Here is a 27429-nt window from a genome sequence, read left to right on the forward strand (position 1 = left end):
ATCTGTTGTTTGAATGAAATGTGAAGAGTTTTGGAATTTGTTCAGGTTCTCAGATCTGATGTTTGAATGAAATGTGAAGAGTTTTGGAATTTGTTCAGGTTCTCAGATCTGATGTTTGAATGAAATCTGAAGAGTTTTGGAATTTGTTCAGGTTCTCAGATCTGATGTTTGAATGAAATGTGAAGAGTTTTGGAATTTGTTCAGGTTCTCAGATCTGATGTTTGAATGAAAGGTGAAGAGTTTTGGATTTTGTTCAGGTTCTCAGGTCTGATGTTTGAATGAAAGGTGAAGAGTTTTGGAATTTGTTCAGGTTCTCAGATCTGATGTTTGAATGAAATGTGAAGAGTTTTGGAATTTGTTCAGGTTCTCAGGTCTGATGTTTGAATGAAAGGTGAAGAGTTTTGGAATTTGTTCAGGAGGTCTGATGTTTGAATGAAAGGTGAAGAGTTTTGGAATTTGTTCAGGTTCTCAGATCTGATGTTTGAATGAAATGTGAAGAGTTTTGGAATTTGTTCAGGTTCTCAGATCTGATGTTTGAATGAAAGGTGAAGAGTTTTGGAATTTGTTCAGGTTCTCAGATCTGATGTTTGAATGAAATGTGAAGAGTTTTGGAATTTGTTCAGGTTCTCAGATCTGATGTTTGAATGAAATGTGAAGAGTTTTGGAATTTGTTCAGGTTCTCAGATCTGATGTTTGAATGAAAGGTGAAGAGTTTTGGAATTTGTTCAGGTTCTCAGGTCTGATGTTTGAATGAAAGGTGAAGAGTTTTGGAATTTGTTCAGGTTCTCAGATCTGATGTTTGAATGAAATGTGAAGAGTTTTGGAATTTGTTCAGGTTCTCAGGTCTGATGTTTGAATGAAAGGTGAAGAGTTTTGGAATTTGTTCAGGAGGTCTGATGTTTGAATGAAAGGTGAAGAGTTTTGGAATTTGTTCAGGTTCTCAGATCTGATGTTTGAATGAAAGGTGAAGAGTTTTGGAATTTGTTCAGGAGGTCTGATGTTTGAATGAAAGGTGAAGAGTTTTGGAATTTGTTCAGGTTCTCAGATCTGATGTTTGAATGAAAGGTGAAGAGTTTTGGAATTTGTTCAGGTTCTCAGATCTGATGTTTGAATGAAAGGTGAAGAGTTTTGGAATTTGTTCAGGTTCTCAGATCTGATGTTTGAATGAAAGGTGAAGAGTTTTGGAATTTGTTCAGGTTCTCAGATCTGATGTTTGAATGAAAGGTGAAGAGTTTTGGAATTTGTTCAGGTTCTCAGATCTGATGTTTGAATGAAAGGTGAAGAGTTTTGGAATTTGTTCAGGTTCTCAGATCTGATGTTTGAATGAAATGTGAAGAGTTTTGGAATTTGTTCAGGTTCTCAGGTCTGATGTTTGAATGAAATGTGAAGAGTTTTGGAATTTGTTCAGGTTCTCAGATCTGATGTTTGAATGAAAGGTGAAGAGTTTTGGAATTTGTTCAGGTTCTCAGGTCTGATGTTTGAATGAAATGTGAAGAGTTTTGGAATTTGTTCAGGTTCTCAGATCTGGTGTTTGAATGAAAGGGGCAGAGTTTGGGAATTTGTTCAGGTCTCAGATCTGATGTTTGAATGAAAGGGGCAGAGTTTTGGAATTTGTTTATGTTTCCAACAATAACTTTCCTACTTTTCATGGCGAGGCTGATATTCTGACCCAGGTTAGAGAGATTTGTTCCCATCAGAGTGTTCAAAGTACAGTTTGTATTGTCTAAGTACTGGTTAGTTTAATGAATATAAGCATCGGATTAGATCACCATGTTCTTTTTCTTTGTTCTTTATACAATTCAGTTGTCTTTTTATTCAATACATGCTCACAAGCTTTCATTGGAGATGATGATGTAAAATGAGCAAATATCCCTGCCAATTCTCAGGCGAGCAACATAGCCTGAGGGAGGGAGAGAGAGAGATTGGGATTGGGATTGGGATTGGGATTGAGATTAGAAGTTCAACAGGAAAGTCAATGGCTCCTCTGCGCTCTTAAAATGAGCAACCTATTACACAAAAGTATTGGAGCATTGGTCTACTTTCACGGATACACTTATTAGAATGAAATTTGTTAATACAAATTATGTCTTTTGTGGACAATCCTTTAAACATTTATTTTTTATCAAAAACTGATATGTGGTGTTTTTATTAGCAAAATCCATTTTATGGGTTCTGTGTTCTGTTACATTCCTTATTTAGCCCTTATGAAGATTATTTTTTATAAGGAACTCACCGAAAGCACCCGGTGTTGCCCAGGTTCTTTTTGAACGAATTTACTACTATAATTCAGCTTTTACTCACGGCCGTAGAAGATTTTGACTGCCATAATTCAGCTCAGCTTTTAATTGCGAAATGGGCCCAGCCCGGCCGAAGCGGCCACGACCGGCCTCGCCACCTAGCCTATAACTTTCCCGGGGCCCGTCCTGACATTTTTTGTATTGGAGGTTTCCTCGTATCTTTCACCTGTCAGTAGATTAGCGTGTGCAGACAAACAAACAAACAAACAAACAAACAAACAAAACCTTTCTTTTATATATATATAATATTATAAGGAATAAAAAAAACATTAGAGGTAGGGGAGGGGGAATGATGGGTGATGCCCATGGGCGTGGGAAGTGGGGGTGCTGAGGGTGCTGCAGCACCCCCTGCTTTTTCTGTATTGTTTAACTGCAATGGCAATTAAAATATATATGTTATTAAAATATTTTTTATACTGGGATATTTTGGGTTTAGTGTAAGACTGTAAGCAGGGAGGGTGGAGATTTTATTTTTATGTTTGATTTACCTATTTTCAAAATGTGTATTAACCAATCAGATTTGTCTTCGCCGATTGCGATTGACGCACCCACAGAGGGACATAATTTCGGTTATACACGCAACACGCACGCATGTAATTTCGGTTATACACGCAACACGCACGCATGTAGCTAGTGAATTTTAAAATGTTGCAAAAGAGAATTTCGGATTTTTTCAAAAACCCGACCAAAGCGAAACTTTTAAGGACGAGTGTTGAGGAATCAGCTTCAGCCACTTCGGTGACCATCCCTGATAACACCAGCAGCGGCCCCAGCCCCGAAAATGAGCTTAGTTCTATCTAATCCTATTTAATCCTTTCCTATCTAATCCTACAAGTCCTATCCTAGTTTAAGTTGGCTGTTTTTCTATATCTGCTCTTCGAAACATTTACCATTGCCTGTTAATTCAGCAGTAGTAAGAGTTAAAGTTATTGAACTGATGCATGTGTTGTTAATGCAGTTTTTGTTAACTGAGTTAGAGATGATTTATTTTGATTTGCACATTGCGTAAGCCTATATCACTGGTATACCAAGCCGGGTTTCACAATTTTCATGTCTTTTGGTGTGCATTGTGCAATTATATAATCGTTTTGGCTTTCTGCCCTGTGTGAGGTTCTTTGGCTAAAATCATTAGATATAAATTATCCTGTCTGTTTAGTTCAATGGGGTACAAGTACAGCATATAGTATGACATTGTACTATACACTGTATGTATGCCACTGACCTTCAGCACCCCCAACTCAAAATGCTTTCCAGCGTCCCTGGTGATGCCAACATGGTGTACCACAATCATGCGTCCGAAATGCAAGAAGATGCCCATTATGTTTCATTGTGATCATTTTGCCATGGAATTAGGAGGGAGAATTCTGTTGAACAAACTTTTGATACAATAACTGGCTCACGGAGCGTCTCTTTATAATGACGCAGTACTGTGTTTTTTGCAGAAGTGTGCAATCCCCACAAATGGGCCTCTTTTGGTCGTGCAGCGAACAATCTCACATGCTGAGATCAAAGATGCTTGTTCCATCCAAATTGCTGCCACAATATATATACTTAACATAGACTCCTTTAGAGAAGGACTGGAACGTCACGACCTCGGGGTTTGGAACCTGAGTCTGAAGGATTAACTTAAGTCCTGGGCTAAAATGACTTCTAGAAGGGCTGGAGACACGATCTCGGGGTCAAAATAGGGGTTTTTGAGGACGGCGAGTTCAATAGCGACATTTTCAACACCACCTGGGGTCATCTTCAAGGTCAAAAGGTCATATTGCAAGGTCAAATTCGTGAATTTTGGCAATTTTTGCCCGTTTTTTTGTGTCTAACTCATAAACGGTGAGAGATGGCTGATTTATAATAAGAGGCAAGTTTGTAGAGCTGTCCAAATTTAATATATATTGTCATATATCGTATTACACAAACATACAGCAAATACACATTCGAATAATAACAATGTACCGTTTTTCAATGATATTTTGTAAAAAATGTCTATTACAACTATGTCTATGTCTATCACTAGTTGGAGAGCTTTTCTTGCCTCCTGAGGCATCCCACAGCCTTTTCTTTGTCACTGACATTGAGGACATGAGCTTTCAATAGAATGTTAGCTAAAGTAGTACATGCTGCATTATTACTAGCTAAAGGTGCATCTACAAAGGATAACAGCTCAGCAAAATGAAAGCGGCAACGCATTTTAGTCATGCCATGCAAATTATAGGCATTATGTACAAAGAAGACGGTTGACATAGTCGGCACACTCAGTCCACCTCTATTCAAATTATCTAGGAACTCAGATGACACCTCGTTACCATCTTCATCATCCATGATCTCCTCCATACTGGTGCTATCACCATATTTATGAACAAGGTATCCGGCCAAATAAACAACTTTATGCTTAAGGGCATCATCAGACCTCAAGGGTTCCTGAGTGTCATGAGGAGTGATCTCGTCAATGAGTTCACTTCGCTCATCTGGATTTATGGAAGTACCACAATTCTTGTCGCAAACAAGCACACGAGAACTAGATTCTGGCATAATGTCATGCTTAACGAGTGTCTGCAAATTTGCAATTTTATCTGCAGCCATAATGTCAACTACGTCAATGTAGAAGTTTCCACCGCATCTTTGCCTGGCTTGGCCGAAAAACTTTTCCAAGGCTTCATCCACGAATATAGCAGGAAGAACGTAGTCAAAGTCTTTCTCTGCCAGAAGCAATTTGGCAGCATCCACGTTATTACGTGTGGACACAGTGAAGGCTTCAGCAGTTTGCCGAGTTAGCTTCAGCTTACGACCACCACCTCCTTGCCATGCGCAGGTAGATATAATTTGGCAGGCCTCCTCCAGCCTAGTGAAACTTGTACAGTCTGCTGTCCAAGGCTGTCTGGATTCGTCGCGCAGATGGATAGCTGAGAAACGGTCTTTCACATTCATCATCTTGAACCACTCACTCATTGTCTGGGTGAGAATGATGGTGCCTTCGCTGATGCCCAGTGAATCCTTGAAGGTCTTTAAGGCAGTGACAGTCTTGTCATTGAACACCTGACATACCAAGGGTACGCTCTGGCGTTGAAGGTGCTTGGGGAAAACAGCGGTGTGCGTCAGCTTGGTTAAGCGAATAGGAGTAGCTCGGTCGATCTCATAAAGCTTCCGAATATCACTCCAGTAAGCTTTGTACTCATTGCCATGTACGACAAATGAGAGTGTCTGGCCATCAACAGTAATCCAGTTGTTGTGAACATTTTTGAAGATGTGCACGTAGTCGTACACTAAGAACATAGATTGCTCTTGAATCGATAGCACTTGACAACTTCCCGGTCCTCCAAGTTTTGAATAAACACTGCGATTGGTATTGCAATTGTCACATATCAAAGAAATCACAGTACCGCCAGCACCAACTACAGCTGAGGCAGCTTCGATGAGGAGTTCCTTCAGCTGATCGGCAGTTCGTTTTTTGCAGGGCAAAACGCGTAGAATATAGCGTGGACCACCAAAATGGCAGGCAACTTCAACAACCATAGCATGTGAAGCAAGCATTTCATGGTCACCCCCCGCTGCAGCATTTTGAGCGTATCCTAGAACATGCGCTCCAGAAAATCGCAATGTCTCGACCAGCTTTACCTCGTCAAACATTAAATTGACCAAACGCTGCTGCGGCTTAAGCTGGTCGAACAACGTTTTGAGGTTGGAGTCCTGCAGACTACTAGAAAGCACCTGTTTTACCTTTTTTGTTGATGGTAGAATGATTAAGCCGGATCGACGAATCATTTTGTATGCACTGGGTGATATGTTGTGAAGCTGCATTGCGAAAATCATAGTATCGGTATCAAATCGGTGACCATCAGGAGGTATGAACACATGCCGCAGCTGCGACAGAATGACGGTTAAATGAGGAAGCTCGTGTGCCTCAGTCATCTTGCAGAGCTGGCTTATTACGTGCTGAAGAATTTCCTGGCTTGTGTACTCATAGGTGTTTACCTGGTCAGTTATGGATCTAATCTGGGACCGTTTTGAGAGCAAGCTGTTCTTTTGCAAAGGAAAAAGTCGTTTGGGCACCTCAATGCCATCTTTCTCAACTCTATTCAAGAATAGGAATCCAAAAGGTGAGCTGACTTGTTGGAAATGAAAGAACTGCCTGACAGTTTGTCCAGTAGCGTCAGTTATTGATAGGTACAGGTTTTTCTGGTCTTTTATGACGTTAAAGCCAGGAAAATAGGAGCTGATTTTGGCGCAGAAGTGGTCGAAATCTTGGATCTTGTCTGCAGCCTCAGCAGCTGCATGCACCTTCTTAGTTCTTGATTCTGATGTAGAAGATGATGTTGGGCGTGGGGCTGAAGTAACCTGCTTCAAAACTGATTTCGGTAATCCAGGAAATATTGATGGGGGTTCTTTGGGTCGCTTGCCACCCTTAACTGACACCCATTTACAATTGAAATGTGTCTCACAAATATATATCTCCTTCAAGCGCCTCAAGCTTTCTTTCTCATTCGGCATTGCCAATATCCATCTCTCCCTCTCCTCAGGATCTTTTGGGAAGGATAGGACCTTTACATAAGGCGTCCCATCATAGTTTCCTTTACAGCCAAAGCAGCTGCAACGACGTGGCATCTTGTCATGAAAGCAGGAAACAAAACAAAGATCCTGTGAGATCACGAGCTGGACAGTTTCTGAAAGAGAAGAGAAACATATTATTTTGCTGATTTCCGATATTAAATGTGAAATATCACAATTAATTTTAAAATAAATAATAATTAATACACAAATCAAAAAAATTAAAAACAAAATTGTTTAAAAATAAAGTTGCCAAATGGAAAAAAATAATGTATATTCAAATCATTTTTTCGAGGGAAACTAATCTGTAATAATACAGACTATTATATTTTATTTATTTTATTTATTTATTTATTATTATATTACATAAATTACATGTCATATGTCAATTTCATTCCAATCCATCCAATAGTAAAGTGCTGTGGTATTTGCATAGAAAACGAGGCATTCATAGAAAACGAGATCGAAAATGGGAACTCAGACTCAAGTTAGAAACCCCGAGGTCGTGACGTTCCAGTCCTTCTCTAAAGGAGTCTCTGGTTTGTATGTTTGTGTAATACGATATATGACGATATATATTAAATTTGGACAGCTCTACAAACTTGCCTCTTTTTACAATCAGCCATCTCTCACCGTTTATGAGTTAGACACAAAAAACGGGCAAAAATTGCCAAAATTCACTAATTTGACCTTGAAATATGACGTTTTGACCTTGAAGATGACCCCAGGTGGTGTTGAAAATGTCGCTATTGAACTCGCCGTCCTCAAAAACCCCTATTTTTACCCCGAGATCGTGTCTCTAGCCCTTCTAGAAGTAATTTTAGCCCAGGACTTAAGTTAATCCTTCAGACTCGAGTTAGAAACCCCGAGCATGGGACGTTCCAGTCATTCTCTAAAGGAGTCTATGATACTTAACCATAATTTCTCAAAGCTTCAAATGTCTCATACATGTGAGCCATTTCTTTTCCCCAAAGTCTTTCTTTTTTCCAAGAGAGATTGCTCATGTGTACAGATAAATTCGCAATTTTTCAAAGCCGGTGTGCAACTTTTTGAATAACTAAACCTTTCACATCTCTTCTGGTCCACAAAGAAAATATGTCCAAGAGATGTGCAGACGTGGCCTAGCATAAGCAGAAGTTCAATAGTCTTGTATTCTATCTCTACCGTGCCGCTACACAACCTATTTTGTCATCTTTCTCCAATTTTGAGATCAACAATGTGCAGTGATAACGTGCTTTAGATGTTTTTCGAAAATGGAACTTTCAAATGCTAAGTGTTATTTCGCGCATGCGCTGTGTGTGCGTTTTCAACGACTCGATTCTGCAAGACAAAACTCTTTTAACCTATTGTTGCTAATGCAAAATCTCTTAATGAAATATTATTATAACAGAATTTTCATGGTTTTATAACATAATTTTCATAGTCTTGTAACATCATTTTCATAGTCTTATAACATCATTTTCATAGTCTTTTAACATCATTTTCATAGTTTTATAACATGATTTTCATAGTCTTGCAACATCATTTTCATAGTCTTATAACAGAATTTTCATAGTTTTATAACATGATTTTCATAGTCTTATAACAGAATTTTCATAGTTTTATAACATGATTTTCATAGTCTTATAACAGAATTTTCATAGTTTTATAACATGATTTTCATCGTTTTATAACATAATTTTCAGTCTTGCAACAGAATTTTCATAGTTTTATGACATAATTTTCATGGTTTTATAACATAATTTTCATAGTCTTGTAACATCATTTTCATAGTCTTATAACATAATTTTCATGGTTTTATGACATCATTTTCATAGTCTTGTAACATCATTTTCATAGTTTTATGACATCATTTTCATAGTTTTATAGCATAATTTTCATGGTTTTATAGCATAATTTTCATAGCCTTGTAACATCATTTTCATCGTCTTGTAACATAATTTTCATAGTCTTGTAACATGATTTTCATAGTCTTGTAACATGATTTTCATAGTCTTGTAACATGATTTTCATAGTCTTGTAACATGATTTTCATAGTCTTGTAACATGATTTTCATAGTCTTGTAACATAATTTTCATAGTCTTGTAACATGATTTTCATAGTCTTGTAACATCATTTTCAGTATTGTAACATCATTTTCATCGTCTTGTAACATCATTTTCTTGTAATCTTAAGGGTGTAGTACTGGTGAACAGGTGTTTTTTTTTTATTTTTTAGCTGAACAGTTTCCTTATAGTCTTATAAACAAGAATCATGCTATTAGAGGTCATAGAAGTACCCCTAATTATTGAAAAATTCAAATTTCAATTCAATTCAATATAATATTTTGCATGAAGTTTGTTATAACTTGGGAAATGCATCATTCTTTTGGGCTGAAATTTGGACAGGATATTCAGAATATCACTTCCTTTAAAATGATGAAGGCTTTTGTTTATAGGAGTAGCCATTGTGGATTTATTGAAGGACAACCAAGTTTTATCTGGTAATTGGCATAATTAGCTAATTAGTGAACATTTGACATAATTTCACAAAATCCTCATCAGGTAGTAGAGTAACACATGTATAATACATGTACCAAGTTTTGTGTGAAAAGAATGATAGGTGACATAGAAGATAGAAGTAGAAATGTGTTCTTTGTTTTTCCTTGTTTTTTATTGACGGTCTAATTTATGCAAATTATATGCATGTAATATGACAAAGAAGCGTTGAAACTGGTCTGAGTTAAAGCCAAGATTATATCTTTCAAGAAAAACTGAAAATTAGATGTTAACTTGACTTTGTTTTTGTGTAAAGGCCTCTCAAAGGTACCGATGTAGTTTTCTCAATTTTTCACCAGCACTACACCCTTAACTTTCTTGTAATCTTGCAATAAATCTTGTAACATAAGTTAGTTTCAATTGAATTTTATATGTTGAACATTGCAACATGAATCGGAATACGAACCTGCAGTTTAATCGGAACATAAACCTTGCGCTCTGAATTTGGAAAATTGTATGGAATATCGTCCTGATCGCGCATGTAAGGTCATATATTTTAGTCTGTTTACCTGTCTGGCAGTCAAACACAATTGAAAACTAGAACGGCACTCAGAGAGCATACCTCCGCCAGGTGAACAGTTTATGTTTTGTATCCACCGACAGGTCGTATCTGAATCCAGACCTGAACCAAAATCAAATCAGCTATGGTCTTGTCACCTAACCAATTTATGCACCTAGTTTTGTCACAACTCGTCCATAACTTTTTGAGAGATCCTGCTATATGTTGTTTTTAGCCCCATCTCTCAATGGTGAAGATTCACTTAAAAAATTAAATAACTCATATCCGAATACATATTCAGATCTTCACCAAAATCGAATAGAATCGTCCTTCTCACACACCCAACTTGCCCACCAAGTTTCGTCCAAATCCGTCCACAACGTTTTGAGATATCATGCTATTTATCGTTTTTGGCCCCATCTCCCAATGGTAATTTATCACTTAAAAGTTCTACTAGCCGGATCCGGATCTTCACCAAAATCTAATCATTTCGTACTTGTCACATACACTACCTCTCTGTGGTGTAAGAGACAGGTGCATCAACAGCAGTAAGCTTCTGAAAAGGGTTTTTTTTCTACAGCCTTTCAAATCTTTATCTTATTATAATTCACCAAATGTCCGTCCGTCTGTCTGTCTGTCTGTCTGTCTGTCCGCATTCACCGCAAAAACGACTGAACCGATCGCTATGATATTTTGGGTGGTTAATCCTGGGATCCCCTGGAGTAAATTAGGCTATATTGTTTTTCCAATTTCAGCTTTAGTCTCCAGCATTCTCAGGTTTGGAATCCCGCATAACATTGGCGTTCGCATAACGTTCATTGTGACGATGTTTTCATTGTGACGATGTTGTTTTCCTGGGTGCCGCACAAACGGCTGCACCGATCGCTGCACAGCTGCACCGATCGGACTCGGTGACCTTGGACAAAGACCTTTTATAAGGACACGGGTTGAATCCCTGCTTGAAAGAATTCCAACCCCCTCCCCGCCATCAATGGCCGTCTCTCCAACTCACAATCCCACGAGATATGCGGAAAGGACGACCCAAAACCAATATAAACATCATTAAACATCATTCGTATATAAACATCATTAAAAGTAAATAATGACCTCGGCCAAAGTTCAAACGACGTTTAATCTCTACATGAGAGAATTCCACATAGCTATTTGGGCGGTGTATACGCTAACAGATCGCTGTCTCCATCGATCTTTCCAAGGTCGTAACACCTATCGGCTCAAAATCATTTTAACTGTTGATTTGGTAGTTTTTACAATGAAGGAAACACGTATCGGGAGTACATACGACATAGCGATTGTGAACACAATTATCGATCATGATTCACGATCACGATCATAGTGTATCGATCACGATTTGAAACACGATGGAATAATATTTACCGATATGAACAGTGATGTGGCTTTTATTAAAATTCTAAAGGATACTGTTTAGATTTTGATGATTTGCGTGTGATATGATTTAACGGATGTTTATATGAATCGTTTAAAATAAAAAAGCCTTCAATTTCTGATATTTTACCTTTTCATTTGGGCCTCACAATTGAAGCCCCGCCCATAGGGCGGGTACTGTTGCTAGTTTTATTTAAATTACAATATTTGCTTGAACAATGTAGAACATAAATCGTCTTGTTGGCACTTCCAAATACCTTCAGTTTAACAGTAGTTGGGCAAAGTATTATGCTATTCTACGCCAGGTTGATTAATCAAATTTACCGCTCGCTCTCTCAGCGTTGGGGTATATCGACATTCAGAGAAAAATCGCGCCTCGTACGAAATATATATTGTGCTCAGAAACGTAATGCAAGAGTTGAGAAGAGCCCTCACATGTCCTTTTTCTCAAGACTGAACGGGGTAAGGTGTTCTATGACCTCTCCCGTTTAATTTATAATGGACACTGCATAAGAGCAGAAAAGCCTGATGTTTGGCTTAACGACTATGGTGTCCGACTGAAGATCTGAGGGTCCTGAGTTTGAGCCCCTGCCGTTGAGATAATACCAGCAGGTGGGTTGTTTCAGCCTGTCATCCTTCCCTGGTCGGCAAAATGAGTACCAGTTTAATGGGAAGAATGAGCCATTCGTGTATCCTGTTTGAGAGTGGCGACCCGTCCAAGATTGTCCCCTCCCCCCGAGCAATTGGCATTCATGGAGCATGTTGTGATTTAGCCTGGTATACTTAATGCTGTGCTGAATTCTTGCTGTTGGTAGAGGACCTCAGCTTGAACTCACATGTCATAGAAATGCTGCCTAGATCACCAAATGACAGATTGCTTTAAAATGATACACTATTATATCTCCTGTTGTGCTTCTATCTTAACTGTGTTCGCAAAAGTAAAATGTTTGCTCTTCCTGGTGTGCTCTCCTGCTTCTCTCATCTTTGAAGACAAAAATGCAATTTATCGAGCCCGTCGTTCAGTGGATGAACAGGAGGAAATTTTCCCACCACCTTCTCCGACATTCCCTCCAGGTTTGGTCCCAATAGCGGTTTCAAATTCCTTCACCCCTTTCCAATTCTGCTCCACACTGACTCTCCTTATTACTCAAATTCTGTAATGCAACACACAAGGTCTGATTTCTACATATATATATATATATATATATATATATATATATATATATATATATATATATACATATATATACAAACACATACATATATATACACACACATACATTTTTCACGTCAAAAAGTAAATACACCCCATGTAAAGTTTTGACTTTTTCAACATATTTCAACATACAGCTATTTGATCTTCATGTCAACAATATTGATAGATAAAGGTTAAATAACATTTAAAATATCATGAAACATTTACATTTTGTAGTCCATTGTATAATTTAAATAAATATAAATGCAAATTTCGCATGTGGAAAAATTAAGTACACCCCATGAAATGTTTTTAAAAATCTTTTTAACATATGTGGACATATCAATAAATAATTGATCTTCATTTAAAGTATCTACAGATAAAGGTGATCTAATTGAACAAAAAACAATGAAAAATTGACTTTACAATAATTTATTCAACAAAAAAATGTTGCACAGCATGCACAATTGCATGCACAGCTCGTTTCAAATCCCTCCACAACATCTCGATGGGATCTAGATCTGGGCTTTGACTTGGCCATTCCAGAACTCTCCATTTCTTTCTTTTCAGCCATTCCTTGTTGGATTTACTGGTGTGTTTAAGGTCATTGTCATGTTGCAAGGTCCATCTTCAGTTGAGCTTCAACTTTCTGACAGATGGCCTCACATTATCCTCAAGCACCCTCTGGTACAATGAAGAATTCGTAGTGGATTCTATGATGGTGAGCTGCCCAGGCCCTGATGCAGCAAAGCTGCCCCAAACCATAATATTTCCACCACCATGCTTTACAGTTGGTATCAGGTTCTTGTGGTCAAATGCTGTCTTTGGTTTTCGCGAAACATGTTTTCTGGTACTGTGGCCAAATAGCTCTACCTTTGACTCATCTGTCCAGAGCACATTGTTCCAGAAGTGCTGGTCTTTGCCTAGGTGTTCATTGGCAAACTTTAGTCTTGCCCTGATGTTCTTTCTGGACAGCAAAGGTTTCCTCCTGGCACACCTCCCATGTAGATCAAATTTGTGCAGCCTCTTTCTAATGGTAGACTCGTTCACTTTGACATCAACAGTGGCAAGAGCCCCCCATCGCACACCCAATCACGTGCTCCACAACCAACCCAGGTGTGCACCCTCGTATACTCGCCACAACCAACTCAGGTGTGCATTCTCACACACTCACCACAACCAACTTGCACTCCGTGTCACTCTCACCCTCACGATCACGCTCCGATGTGCATTCACGCTCGCACTCGGTAACACACTTGCGCTCTGGCGCCGTTCACACACGCGTGCCATTTCCATTCACTTAGCGCACCACAGACCTTCCACAACCGCCCGGGTTACGCTGGGATCCCAAGCGCGCGAAAATTCTTTCTTGGAGGCCACATTCATTCTTGGAGGCCACACTGATGACATTCTGGGGTTCTTAGAGACTTCTTTCAGCATATTGCGGTCTGCTCTCGGGCTGAACTTGCTGGGGCGGCCTGGCCTGAACAAGTTGGCAGTTGTTTGGAATCTTCTCCACTTGTAGCTGATCTTCCGGACAGTCGAATGATTGATTTCAAATTGTTTGGATATCTTTCTAAATCCCTTCCCAGACTCGTAGGCATCTATAACCTTCTTTCTGAAGGCCTCAGAAAGCTCTTTTGATCTAGGCATGGTGACGCCGCACACTTCAACAACAAAGAGCAAACCAAACTAAATGTCTGAGGTTTAAATAAGACAGGTTCCTCCAAGATCCTCTCCAACGATGTAATCATTTGCACCTGATTCTAATTTTAGTTGGTGCACCTGATTCTAATTTTAGGTATTTGAAGTAGTGATAAATGTAGGGGTGTACTTACTTTTTCCACATGCGAAATTTGCATTTATGTTTATTTAAATTATACAATGGACTACAAAATGTAAATGTTTCATGATATTTGTTATATTATATCACCTTTATCTACCAATATTGTTGAAAAGAAGATCAAATAGCTGTATGTTGAAATATGTTGAAAAAGTCAAAACTTTACATGGGGTGTACTTACTTTTTCACGTGACTATATAATATATATACACATCCGTACATATACACATATACATATACATATATACATATCATCTGTCCACGGTTGCAACACTCACTACCGAGTTCCAAACTGCCTCTGGAAGCAACGTCAGCACAACAACTGTTCATCGGGAGCTTCATAAAATGGGTTTCCATGGCCGTGTGGCCGCACACAAGCCTAAGATCACCATGCGCAATGCCAAGCTTCGGCTGGAGTGGTTTAAAGCTCGCCGCCATTGGACTCTGGAGCAGTGGAAACGCATTCTCTGGAGTGATGAATCACGCTTCGCCATCTGCCAGTCTGACGGACGAATCTGGCTTTGGCAGATGCCAGGAGAACGCTACCTGCCCAAATGCATAGTGCCAACTGTAAACTTTGGTGGAGGAAGAATAATGGTCTGGGGCTGTTTTTTTATGGTTCTGGTGAGGCCCCTTTGTTCCATTGAAGGAACATTTTGATGCTACAGCATGCAATGACATTCCAGACGATTGTGTGCTTCGAACTTTGTGGCAACAGTTTGGGGAAGGCCCTTTCCTGTTGCAGCATGACAATACCCCCATGCACAAAGCGAGGTCATACAGAAATGGTTTGTCGAGATCGATATGGAAGAACTTGACTGGTCTGCACTGAGCCCTGACCTCAACCCTATCGAACACCTTTGGGATGAATTGGAATTCCGACTGAGCCAGACCTAATCGCCCAACATTACTGCCCGACCTCACTCATGCTCTTGTGGCTGAATGGAAGCAAATGCCCACAGTAATGTTCCTACATCTCATGGGAAAGTCTTCCCAGAAGAGTGGAGGCTGTTATAGCAGCAAAGGGGGGGGGGGGGGGGGGGGACCAACTCCACATTAATGCCCATGATTTTGGAATGAGATGTGTGATGTTTTGGTGTCCACATACTTTTGGTCATGTAGTGTGTGTATATATATATATATATATATTTTTATATATATATATATATATATATATATATATATATATATATATATATATATACATATATATATCTATATATATAATATATATATATATATATATATATATATATATATATATATATATATATATATATATATATATATATACAGTGCATTCAGAAAGTATTCAGACCCCTTAAATTTTTTCACATTTTGTTGTGTTGCAGCCTTATGCTGAAATCGTTTAAATTCATTTTTTTCCCTCATCAATCTACACTCAATACCCTACGCCGAGATCCGTGGAGTGTTGCAGTGGGTTGGCTGTCCTTCTGGAAGTTTCTCCCATCTCCACACAGGATCTTCTTGGTCACCTCTCTTACCAAGGCCCTTCTCCCCCGATTGCTCAGTTTGGCCGGGCAGCCAGCTCCAGGAAGAGTCCAGGTTGTTCCAAACTTCTTCCATTTAAGAATGATGGAGGCCACTGTGCTCTTCGGAACCTTCAATGCAGCAGAGATTTTTTTTGTAGGCTTCCCCAGATCTGTGCCTCGACACAATCCTGTCTCTGAGCTCTGCAGGCAGTTCTTTCGACCTCATGGCTTGGTTTTTGCTCTGATATGCATGGTCAGCTGTGAGACCGTATATAGACAGGTGTGTGCCTTTCCAAACATGTCCAATCAATTGAATTTACCACAGGTGGACTCCAATCAAGGTATAGAAACATCTCAAAGATGATCAAGAGAAATGGGAGGCACATGAGCTAAATTTCAAGTGTCATAGCAAAGGGTCTGAATATGTAAATGTGATATTTCAGTTTTTTATTTTTAATAAATTTGCAAAACTTTCTAAAATCCTGCTTTCTCTTTGTCATTATGAGGTATTGAGTGTAGATTGATGAGGGAAAAAATGAATTTAAACGATTTCAGCATGAGGCTGCAACATAACAAAATGTGAAAATAGTGAAGGGGTCTGAATACTTTCTGAATGCACTGTATATATATATATATATATATATATATATATATATATATATATATATAAATATATATATATATATATATATATATATATATATACAGACTTGGCATTTAATATGGAATGTTTTTTTTTCTTGACTTGGGTTTACTTTCTGCACTCAGTATATCAATCTGGTGAGTTTCTTTTACCCTTCGGTGATGTCTTTGTTGAAAGAATCATGTCACTGATTGTCTTTCGCAGCAAGAAGTCAATAACAGGATTATATCACACGTGGCATGACAAAATGTAAGGACAGGTACATTTGACGATTGACTTCACATTCGGGTATATAAGGGTTGTTGCGTTCTGTATTAGTGGAAAACAACTGCGGCACGTCTACAAAAGTTATTGCCGCTTCCTCTGGAGATGGTCCGTCAACTTGACAACGCTGTTTGTCATGGAGTGGTGGCTTTACGAAATTCTGGCATGAAACAGTGTGCTATTGCTCGGCAGTATGGCATCACTCAAGGTCAGGTGTCAAAGATCCTGAAACGAAATGCTCAGACGGGTGTCCCTATTCCAATACCGAGGCCAGGACATCCACGCAGAACCACAAGGAGAGATGATCGCCAGCTGCACCGGTTAGTCTGCAATGGCCGTACCAAGTCAGCTAATCGGCTGAGGGCTGAGTGGCAGCAACTGACAAATGTGCCTGTATCCAGAAGGCCAGTCAATCAACAACTGGTTCAAGCAGGCTATCGTGCCAGGCGTCCCCTGAGAAAGCCACGCCTGACCAGACAACACAGCCAGCGCCGATTGCAGTGGGCCAGAGAGCACCGTCAATGGCAGCCAGGACACTGGAATCACGTGACCTTCAGTGACGACTCTAGATTTCTGGTCTGTCGTCAAGATGGCCACGTCCGAGTGCGCAGACAAGTGCATGAAGCCCACAACGAAGATTGTATAGTGCCAATAGTCCAAGCTGGAGGTGGTGGGGTGACTGTTTGGGCTGCTTTTCATGCAGGGGGCAAAACTGACCTGGTTGTTCTGAATGGAAACCTGAACCAGTTCAAGTACAGGGTCATTCTGGAAGAAACATTGCTTCCATTTGCTCGTGCAGCCTTTCGAGGAAACTTTGTCTTCCAAGATGACAATGCACGGCCTCATCGTGCTCGCATGATCCAACACTTTCTTGCTGACCGTGGTGTAGAGCATATGGAGTGGCCTGCCATGTCCCCGGATATGAATCCGATAGAGAACTTGTGGCAGAATTAACGCGTCAAATCGACAACTTGGACCAGCAACCGACCTCTGTGCGTGAATTGCAGCAGACTATTGTCACTGCATGGCAAGCGATTCCTGTCCAAACCTTGGCAAATCTCGTGAACAGCATGCCTCGACGTGTACGTGCTCTCCTGAATGCTCGTGGGGGTTACCCGAAGTACTGAACTGTAATTTTACTGTCCGTAATCCCAGTCATAATTTAGCTTTTGTTTTTGTTGAAATTTTTTTTGGCTAATGTGCAAAATATAGAGATACTTCTGGAAAACGTACAAAAGTTTAACACAGTACTGTCCGTGAATTGAGTTCGATATTAGTTTACATCACTTTCAAGGATCAATTTATTTGCTTCGAAATGTCAAATGTCGTTTTTGTTTCTTTTAAAGGTCACATTAACAAAATCTCGAATAATTTCAACACAATTCCAATGAACTTTTGGTTCTAAGTCATCTTGAAAAGTAAGTTCACCCCCACAAAAAAAATATTCCATATTAAATGCCAAGTCTGTATATGTACATTTCTATATATCGCATGTTTATTTATACACATGTGCTAACACATAACACACACGCCCCTACCTCTCCTCCCTGACAATATAGGCACATACATACATATACTCCCCCCCCCCCCCCCCCCCCCAAATGCTGCCCTGCAACGCAACGCATCAACAACACAAGTTTTATATTGATGACACATCTTGTGTTCGTATTCTTTGTTCAGATATAAATGGGCTGCTGCCTTCCAAGGAGGATATTATGAAGGACTACCTGGTGCACAACCCATATGAAGTAGTTGCCTCAGGAGGTACATTGTATGAATCCCTAATTTTTTTTTATCATCATTGTCTTGATATTGTTGTTGTTCTTCTGCTTGTTGTGTTTATTATTCAAATAAATCAGCCTATTTCAATCCACTGTGGATGATAGCCCCTAGTCTAGTAGGAAGACTAGGTCCCCCTGCACCCCCCGGAGATATACTTCTAATCAGTGTTTCTAGATTGGAAACAATGTGTAGAAAATGACTAGCTATGGCCCCAAGCTGAAACAATGTCCCACATACCATTTTTATGCAAATTACTGCTGCCATTATCAAAAAAAGACTAGGTCCCCCTGCACCCCCCCGGAGATATACTTCTAATCAGTGTTTCTAGATTGGAAAAAATGTGTAGAAAATGACTAGCTATGGCCCCAAGCTGAAACAATGTCCCACATACCATTTATATGCAAATTACTGCTGCCATTATCAAAAAAACGATTTTTGACATATCTCAGCCAATATTGCAGATAATTGAAAAATGAAGGTGTCTAGACCCATGTTTTGAAGGGCATAGATCATGATAGAACTATTCATAACATGATTACATGTGTCTATGGTATACTAGTATGCTAATTAGTGCTTTATTTACAAAATAATCACAGTTTTACGAAATAATAGACTCATATTAAGGTCCGTCTACACAGACGTTAACACAAAGTTTTATTTTTCTAAATACCCTGTGAAATTCACCGAATGCCCTGTGAAACCTGGGATTCTTCTCCAGCTTTTTCAAGGGCCCGACTTTTCCCTTCCCTTTGAAGGCACTGGTGCAGTCTTCTCCGCTGAACACATAGTACCCCAGGAGAGTGGCACAGTAGTCCTCTCCCAGGGATTCTGCCAGCTCAGAGACGTTGACAAGTTGGCGATGCTTCCCTGACCCTGTATCCAGGTACACCGTCAGCTTGATGTTGTGGGCATGGTGGAGCAGGATCAGGAGGATGTCTGTGTCCGGTGTTCTGACTACAGCGTTCTTGTATCCGATGGTAGCAGCATGATGGAGGTACAGAACCACCCTGGTATCAGTCTCTTCCTGGTTGCTGTAGATCGTGGGGAGTTCACGTACCTCGACCTGAAACACAAAAAGGCACCGCATTTCAATCACCAGTCACTGCCAGTTTCAGTATATCTCCGGGGGGTGCAGGGGGACCTAGTCTTTTTTTGATAATGGCAGCAGTAATTTGCATAGAAATGGTATGTGGGACATTTTTTCAGCTTGGGGCCATAGCTAGTCATTTTCTACACATTTTTTCCAATCTAGAAACACTGATTAGAAGTATATCTCCGGGGGGTGCAGGGGGACCTAGTCTTTTTTTGATAATGGCAGCAGTAATTTGCATAAAAATGGTATGTGGGACATTTTGTCAGCTTGGGGCCATAGCTAGTCATTTTCTACACATTTTTTCCAATCTAGAAACACTGATTAGAAGTATATCTCCGGGGGGTGCAGGGGGACCTAGTCTTTTTTTGATAATGGCAGCAGTAATTTGCATAAAAATGGTATGTGGGACAATATTTCAGCTTGGGGCCATAGCTAGTCATTTTCTACACATTTTTTCCAATCTAGAAACACTGATTAGAAGTATATCTCCGGGGGGTGCAGGGGGACCTAGTCTTCCTACTAGACTACCCTCTCAACAAATGTTGAGCAGCGTGTCAGCATATTCACCACATTTGCATTGGGTGGGTTGGCAACAGTCAGGGTGGGACTTTGGGATTTGTCCAGGATTTTGGCGATAACTCACCCAGTCTCCATTGAAAGACACTGTAGGAACTTTAATGTCCAATATCAGCAGCTAAGGCTAGCAGACGGTGCCTAGCTTAATGTCGATACAAATGATGGTGCACACATCGAGTCTGTCGTAACTTCTTGTTTCACATGCATCATTTTTCACATGCACAGACGGTGCAGGCAGAATCAATTCACCAAGCTCTTTCCTCACGTACTGACGCGCTCCTAGCAGGCGTGGTTTAAAACTAGGAACAACCAATCAACTCTGAGTACGTGAGGGAGCACAAGGGTGAAGAAGAAGAGGTTTTTATGTTGACTTTCAACTCTCGCGGGGTTTTGAGACCAAAGGCCGAGGTTACGTGGAGTGGATAAATACTGTACTTCACTGTTCTTTGGTTTGCCTTGGCACTATCAGCAGAGTGCTACTTCATGACCCACTCGTTGTTCACGACAACTTGACAAACTTTTCTACTTCCTGGGGTTAGTTTTTTTTCTTCTGCCATTTTAGATCGCATTTTGCCAGTGGAATATTCATTTTGTTCAAACCACCGCTTTGGTCACCCTGAAGCATTGGTATTTTTGTCTCCTGAAAACCATCATTTTACGATGGGTTTACCCGCCGAAACCTTTGACCAGCTTCTGGGGAGCATTGGCTGCATCTCAGTGGAACATCCACCTTTACTCCCGTTTCACCACGTTCGTCAAGCATAACAGAGAAGGAGGATTGCCAGGAAACATCTAACCACCGTATGACGACACGTGAGTAGAAATTCACAAATAATTTCTACATTGGTGACCCCGACGTGATGTGGTGGTTTCGATTGAGAGTTTCTACACATTTGGACTGTTCTCTATTTTTGGATTACCAATCGTTATGTCTGATCCCGAGGTACACAATCCTGTGGATGACACATCGACACAGGCCACATTCCCTTTCCCAGTCATGGTGGTTGGACTGAAACTCCCTTGCTTTTGGCTCAACGACCCAACCGTATGGTTCGCGCAGGTGGAAGCACAGTTCCTGACTCATAACACAGGATACAAAATTTCCTTGCATTGTTGACTCACTGCAACCAGAGATTGCTCAAGAGGTCGGAGATTTTCTTGTCAACCCGTCGAGGACTGACAGATATGACAAGTTCAAGACTGAGCTGATGCGGCGTACCTCCGCATCGGAGCAGAAATGCTTACACCAGCTGCTCATCTCAGAAGAGCTGGAAGACACGAAACTGTCGCAGTTTCTTCAGAGGATGAGGCACCTTTTAGGTGAAGCCAAGCCGGAAGATAACATTTTGAAGCAGCCCTTTTTGCAACGTTTACCTAACAACGCTCAACTCATCTTGGCCTCTACCAGTGAAGCTGTGACCATCGAACAGCTCGCTGAGATCACTGACAGGATTGCGGAAGTGGCAGTACCAACAACTTCCATTGCTGCTGCTACTTTCTAGCCACTCAGTGCAACGTTGGATCATTCGGTCATCCAGGATTTACACTCGAACATCATCCCACTCACGGCACAATGCAGGCGCTCACTGATAACATGCAGGACGAGTGTGGTTTTTCTTGTGATCGGACACAAAGCAAATAGCTTGCCAGGAGCTGGAGTAATAGCCATCCTTGCCATGGGCGTGAATGTACGGACGCCACTGGCGTTATGGTACAGCAACCCAGAAGTGTGTGCCGCCATGTTCATTTAAGAAGCCCATTTCCATCATGCAGGGAAATAGCGTGATAGGCAACTATGGGCAACGAGCTCTGCCCGTCACCATGGCAGTTGCCTTTTCTATGTCAGTGACAAGAACACTGGCGCACACTTCCTAGCTGATACTGGGGCCAAAGTGAGCATGTTGCCTCACACAACAGAAAGTAAGACTCGGTATAACAACACTGCACCACAACTTCAAGCATTTAACCACTCACCTATCACCACCTATGGAGAGAGATCTTTGAAGCTTGATCTGGGACTAATCTCCGAGTATTCCACTGGGTATTCATCTTCGCCGAGCTGCCCACCCCCATCGTCAGAGCTGATTTTCTCAATCAGTTTGGCTTGTTGGTGGATATAAAACATCGTCAGCTTATTGACACCACGACCAACCTTACTGTGCGAGGGATTGGTTCACAAGCATCCACCATCAGTCCAATGTATGTGAAGAGTACCAACTCCTCATGATTTAGTACCATACTTTATGAATACCCCAGCATAACTCGACCAGTGTACAATGATGAGGTAGTCAGACACTCCATCACACATCACATAGAGACTTGAGGCCCACCTGCCTAGCACCTGATTGTCAGTCTATTGCCAAGGCAGAGTTTGATCATAAACTAGAGCTTGGTAATATACACCCCTCGAGCAGTAAGTGGTCCTCCCCCTTGCACATGGTCCCAAAGAAGACACCAGGAGACTGCCGGCTTGTGGAGATTATTGGGCACTCAACAGATCACTGTGCCTGATCGCTATCCGGTGCCACACCTCCAAGACGTCTCTTCTTCTTTGCAAGGTACTCAAGTTTTCTGTAAAATAGATCTGGTTTGAGCATACCATCAGATACCCGTTGAGCCTGATGATATCTGTAAGATGGCCATTACCACACCATTTTGGAATCTTTGAATTTGTTTGTATGCCATTCAGTCTAGGTAACGCAGCTCAGACGTTTCAACGTTTCATCAACGACGTCACATGAGGATTGCCTTTCGTCTACACCTATCTCGATGACCTCTTAGTGGCTAGCTCTATACAAGATGAGCATGCAACACATCTGAGATTGCTATTCGACCGGTTGGCAAAGTATGATGTGGAGATCAACCCAGCCAAGTGTCAGTTGGGTTTATCTACACTCACTTGCCTGGGCCATGTAGTGAATGAGCAGGGAATACATCCTCTACAATATCTACTACCAATATCTACTCACATGTAGAATACGTCAAAGTGAATAGCATCCAGGATTTCCCAGCACCGACATTGTTCCCCAGTTTGAGAGAATTCTCTGGCCTGGTAACCTTCTACTGCCGTTTCATTCCCAACTGCTCGGACACACTTCAACCACTCACCGACGTGTTCAGGGATAAGAAGAGGAAGAACCAGCCTATCACCGTTTGGTGAGCGAGAGCTTTCAGCCCTTGACAAGATGAAAGTTAAATTGGCTGAGGCTGCCCTGCTTTTCCATCCCAAGGCAGACGCTCTGTTATGCCTCATGACCGACGCATCAGACGTGGGTATTGGTGGTGTAATGCAACAGGAATGGCAGCTACTCATTCTTGTCAAAGTGATGGCAGCTGGCTCAGAATCGCTCCAGTACCTTTGGTTGGGAGTTATTAGCCATGTATCTCAGCGTCAAGCACTTCAGATATCTCCTGGAAGGAAGAACTTTCATCATCTACACCGACCACAAACCTTTGGTGTATTCCTTAGACTAAAAGCCTGATCGTCACTCCCCATTTAGATTCGTCATCTCGACTACATATCCCAGTTCACGACAGACATCAGGCATATAAAGGGACCCGATAAAATGGTAGTGGAGCTAAAGGACTTGTGAACTGTTCGCACGTTTTTGTTTGTTGTGATGTGGTACGCAAAACACTACAACCATCCTATTCAGGACCTTTTTGAGTGATATGCAGAACTCCGAAGTATTTCATTATTTACAAACAGGCAAACGAGACTCTGCCAGTATTGATCGCCTGAAAGAAGCTCACCGAGAGGGTGATTATTTCACTAAATCAAAATCGGCTGGAATAAAGCACCATTCCTCCACTGCAGGACACCCTACTCCTAACAACGACTGCATCTACTCCGGTGACTCAACCTGTTTCTACTGAAGTCAGAAAAACTAGGTCTGGGAGACGTGTACACACTGGCCAGCTGGATTCGTTCAAGTGTTTCCAACAAATTGAACGATTGATCTGCATGATCTGTGCTTATTTTTCATTGCATGTAATTATTTCATCATTCACTACAAGAACAGGATTATCGATTGCTGTTTTCATCCTTCTCCAGCAATCTAGAAGGGGTTAATGTAGTGACTTATAGTTTTGCATGATGCATAATTTTTTTTTTTTTTGTATACAAGATAGAAGCTCGTGTAAGAGCGAACATTAATCGCAAAAAACATAAAATGAAGGGAGCGGGAGACAAGATGGGGAGAGAGAGGGAAGCACACAAGTACAACAGCAGAGAACAGGGACATCGGGAGATCTGTTGGAGGGAGCAGGCTTGGGGCGAGGGGGCAGGGGAAAGGTTTAGGGGTGGGAGAGGTACAAAAACAAATGGACACTTCTAGGACTTCCAGTAAAGAAGTCGGTATTTCAAAAAAGTGGATCTGGGTTGAATTAATGGGGGTAGAAAAGATCAAGGTTTTGGAAGGGGGAAGATAAGAGATGGTGGTGAACAGCTGTTTTAAAGACTTGGAGGGAGGAGTGGGATTGAAGAGAGTGAGGGAGTTTGTTCCAGAGGCAGGAGAAAAGAGTAATGAAAGAGTGAAGGTGAGCAGAGGGTCTTGATTTTGGCAGTTTCACCAGAAGAGGGTTGCTGGCAGATCTTGTGCGACCTGAAGGAATATTTGGGGGACAGAACACAGAGAGAGCTGGGGGAGCAAGGCCGGAGAGGAGTCGGTAGAAGACAGAGAGACCACCAACCTATGGTTGTCTTACTATGTCTCTCCGAAAAGATCGACTGGACAACCCTCCCATCTACTTTCTCAACAATCCTCTCCAAGAAGTTCTGTCGCTCAAGCTTTTGGGTCTCACTATCTGCCATGATCTTTCTTGGGAAAACCACATTTCCAAGCTGGCCTCCAAAGCCAGTCGCCGACTGGGCATCCTCCGTCGTGCGAAGTCCTTCCTCGGCACACCTGAGCTCCTCACCACATACAAGGCTTTCATCCGCAGCTCAATGGAATACTGTTCTCCCCTATGGGCCGGTGCTCCTGCCTCACACCTAGCTCGGCTTCACGCTGTTGAAACCAAAGCGTTCAGAATCATTGGAATCTCCCGCGATGAAGCTAACTCCAAGGGCCTTTCACTCACTCACCGCAGGCAGGTAGGTGGTCTTTCTGTCTTCTACCGACTCCTCTCCGGCCTTGCACCCCCAGCTCTCTCTGTGCTCTGTCCCCCAAATATTCCTACAGGTCGCACAAGATCTGCCAGCAACCCTCTGATGGTTAAACTGCCGAAATCTCGGCTCTCTGCTCACCTTCACTCTTTCATTCCTCTTTTCTCCCGCCTCTGGAACAAACTCCCTCACTCCCTTCAATCCCACTCCTCCCTCCAGGTCTTTAAAACAGCTGTTCACCACCATCTCTTATCTTCCCCCATCCAAAACCTTGATCTTTTCTACCCCCGCTAATTCACCCCAGATCCACCTTGTTTGAAATTCCAACTTCTTTTCTGGAAGTCCTGGCAGTGTCCATATGTTTTATACCTTTCCCACCGCCCCCTTCCTATGCCCCCCCCCCCCCCAAAGCCCTCGCCCTCAGATCTCTCCATGTCTCCATGTCTCTCGGTCCCTGCTCTCAAATGTTGTGTTTGTGTCCTTCCCCCTCTCTCCCCATCTTGTCTACCGCTCCCGATGTTATATGTTTTATGTGTCGGTTTGTCTTTTTGTGTGATTAATGTTCGCTCTTTCACGAGCCTCGATCTTGTATACAAAAAAAAAAAAAAAAAAAAAAAAAACCTGCCTGTGGTGAGAGAGAGAAAGGCCCTCGGAGTTAGCTTCATCGCGGACGATTCTAATGATTCTGAAAGCTTTGGTTTCAACAGCGTGAAGCCGAGCTCGGTGTGAGGCAGGAGCACCAGCCCAGAGGGGAGAGCAGAATTCCATTGAGCTGCGGATGAAAGCCTTGTATGTGGTGAGGAGCTCAGGTGTGCCAAGGAAGGACTTCACACGACGGAGGATGCCCAGTCGGCGACTGGTTTTGGAGGCCAGATTTGAAATGTGGTTTTCCCAGGAAAGATCATGGCAGATAGTGAGACCCAAAAGCTTGAGTGACAGAACTTCTTGAAGAGGATTGTTGAGAAAGTAGATGGGAGGGTTGTCCAGATGGTCTTTTTGGAGAGACGTAGTGAGAGTGTGAAGTTTTCATGACGAGATTTTCTACATGAACAGATGGTGCAGGCAGAATCATTCACCAAGCTTGTCCTCACATACTGACGCGCTCCTCGCGGGCGTTCTTTAAAACCTGGAACAACTAATCAACTCGGTGTTTGTGAACAACTCTTTTTTGAGGAGTTTTGAGCTAAAAGGCCATGATTGTGGAGGATAAATACTGTACTTCACTGCGGTTTCCCTTGGCACTATCAGCGCAGTGCTACTTCATCACCCGCTCGCTGTTCACGACAACCCGACAAATTTTCTACTTCCTGGGGTTATTTTTTTTCTTCCGCCATTTTAGATTGTTTTTTGCCGGTGGAATAACCATTTTGTTTTAACCACCGGTTTGGTTACCCCAAAGCATCGGTATTTCCGTCTCCTGGAAAATCAACATTTCACGACGGATTTACCCACCAAGACCTTCGACCAGCTTCTGGGGAGCAGTAGCTACATCTTGGTGGAACGTCCACCTTTACTCCCGTTTCACCACGTTCGTCGAGCGTAACGGAGAAGGATTGCCAGGAAGTATCGAACCACCGTATGACCACACATGAGTAGATATTCACGCACACATAATTTCTACAATACAATGGCCTACCCATGAAATACCAATCGGACTGTTTAGGGTCGGGTTGAAAATCAATGCAGACGAGACGACTCAGAGGCAAACAAACGCACCTACCTGTCAGATGTCGCACAAAGCAAGTGTTCCGCTGCACCATCCTGCTGGACCTATTGTTATTGGGATGTGCCATTTCTCTTTTTTTTTTCTTCTTTTTTTTTTGTATACTGAATCGAGGCTCGTGAAAGAGCTAACATTTACTTCACAAACAAATCACCCAGACAAACAAAATATATAAAAAGAGGGAGCAGAAGACAAGATGGGGAGAAGGGGAAGCGCACAAACACAACATCCGAGAGCAGGGAGATGTGTGGGAGGGAGAGGGCTTGGGGGGAGGAGGCGTGGGAAGGGGGGGGGGGGGGGGGGGGGAGAAGTATAAAACACAAGGACACCAAGGACTTCCAGGACAGAAGTTGGTATTTCAAAAAAGTGGAATTGGGGTGAAATTAGCGGGGGTAGAAAAGATCAAGGTTTTGGATGGGGGAAGATAAGA

At 41.6% G+C, this 27429-nt stretch overlaps 1 protein-coding gene across 1 annotated transcript in view; it reads right to left on the reverse strand.

Moving 5' to 3' along the window:
* Positions 1–27429, reverse strand: part of LOC144893586 (uncharacterized) — an 896812-nt gene that overhangs the window by 495064 nt on the left and 374319 nt on the right. The window lies entirely within an intron of this gene.

This window comes from Myxine glutinosa, chromosome 9 (genome assembly GCF_964187855.1).
Source record: "Myxine glutinosa chromosome 9, kmMyxGlut1.1, whole genome shotgun sequence".
In the NCBI taxonomy this organism is placed as follows: domain Eukaryota; kingdom Metazoa; phylum Chordata; class Myxini; order Myxiniformes; family Myxinidae; genus Myxine; species Myxine glutinosa.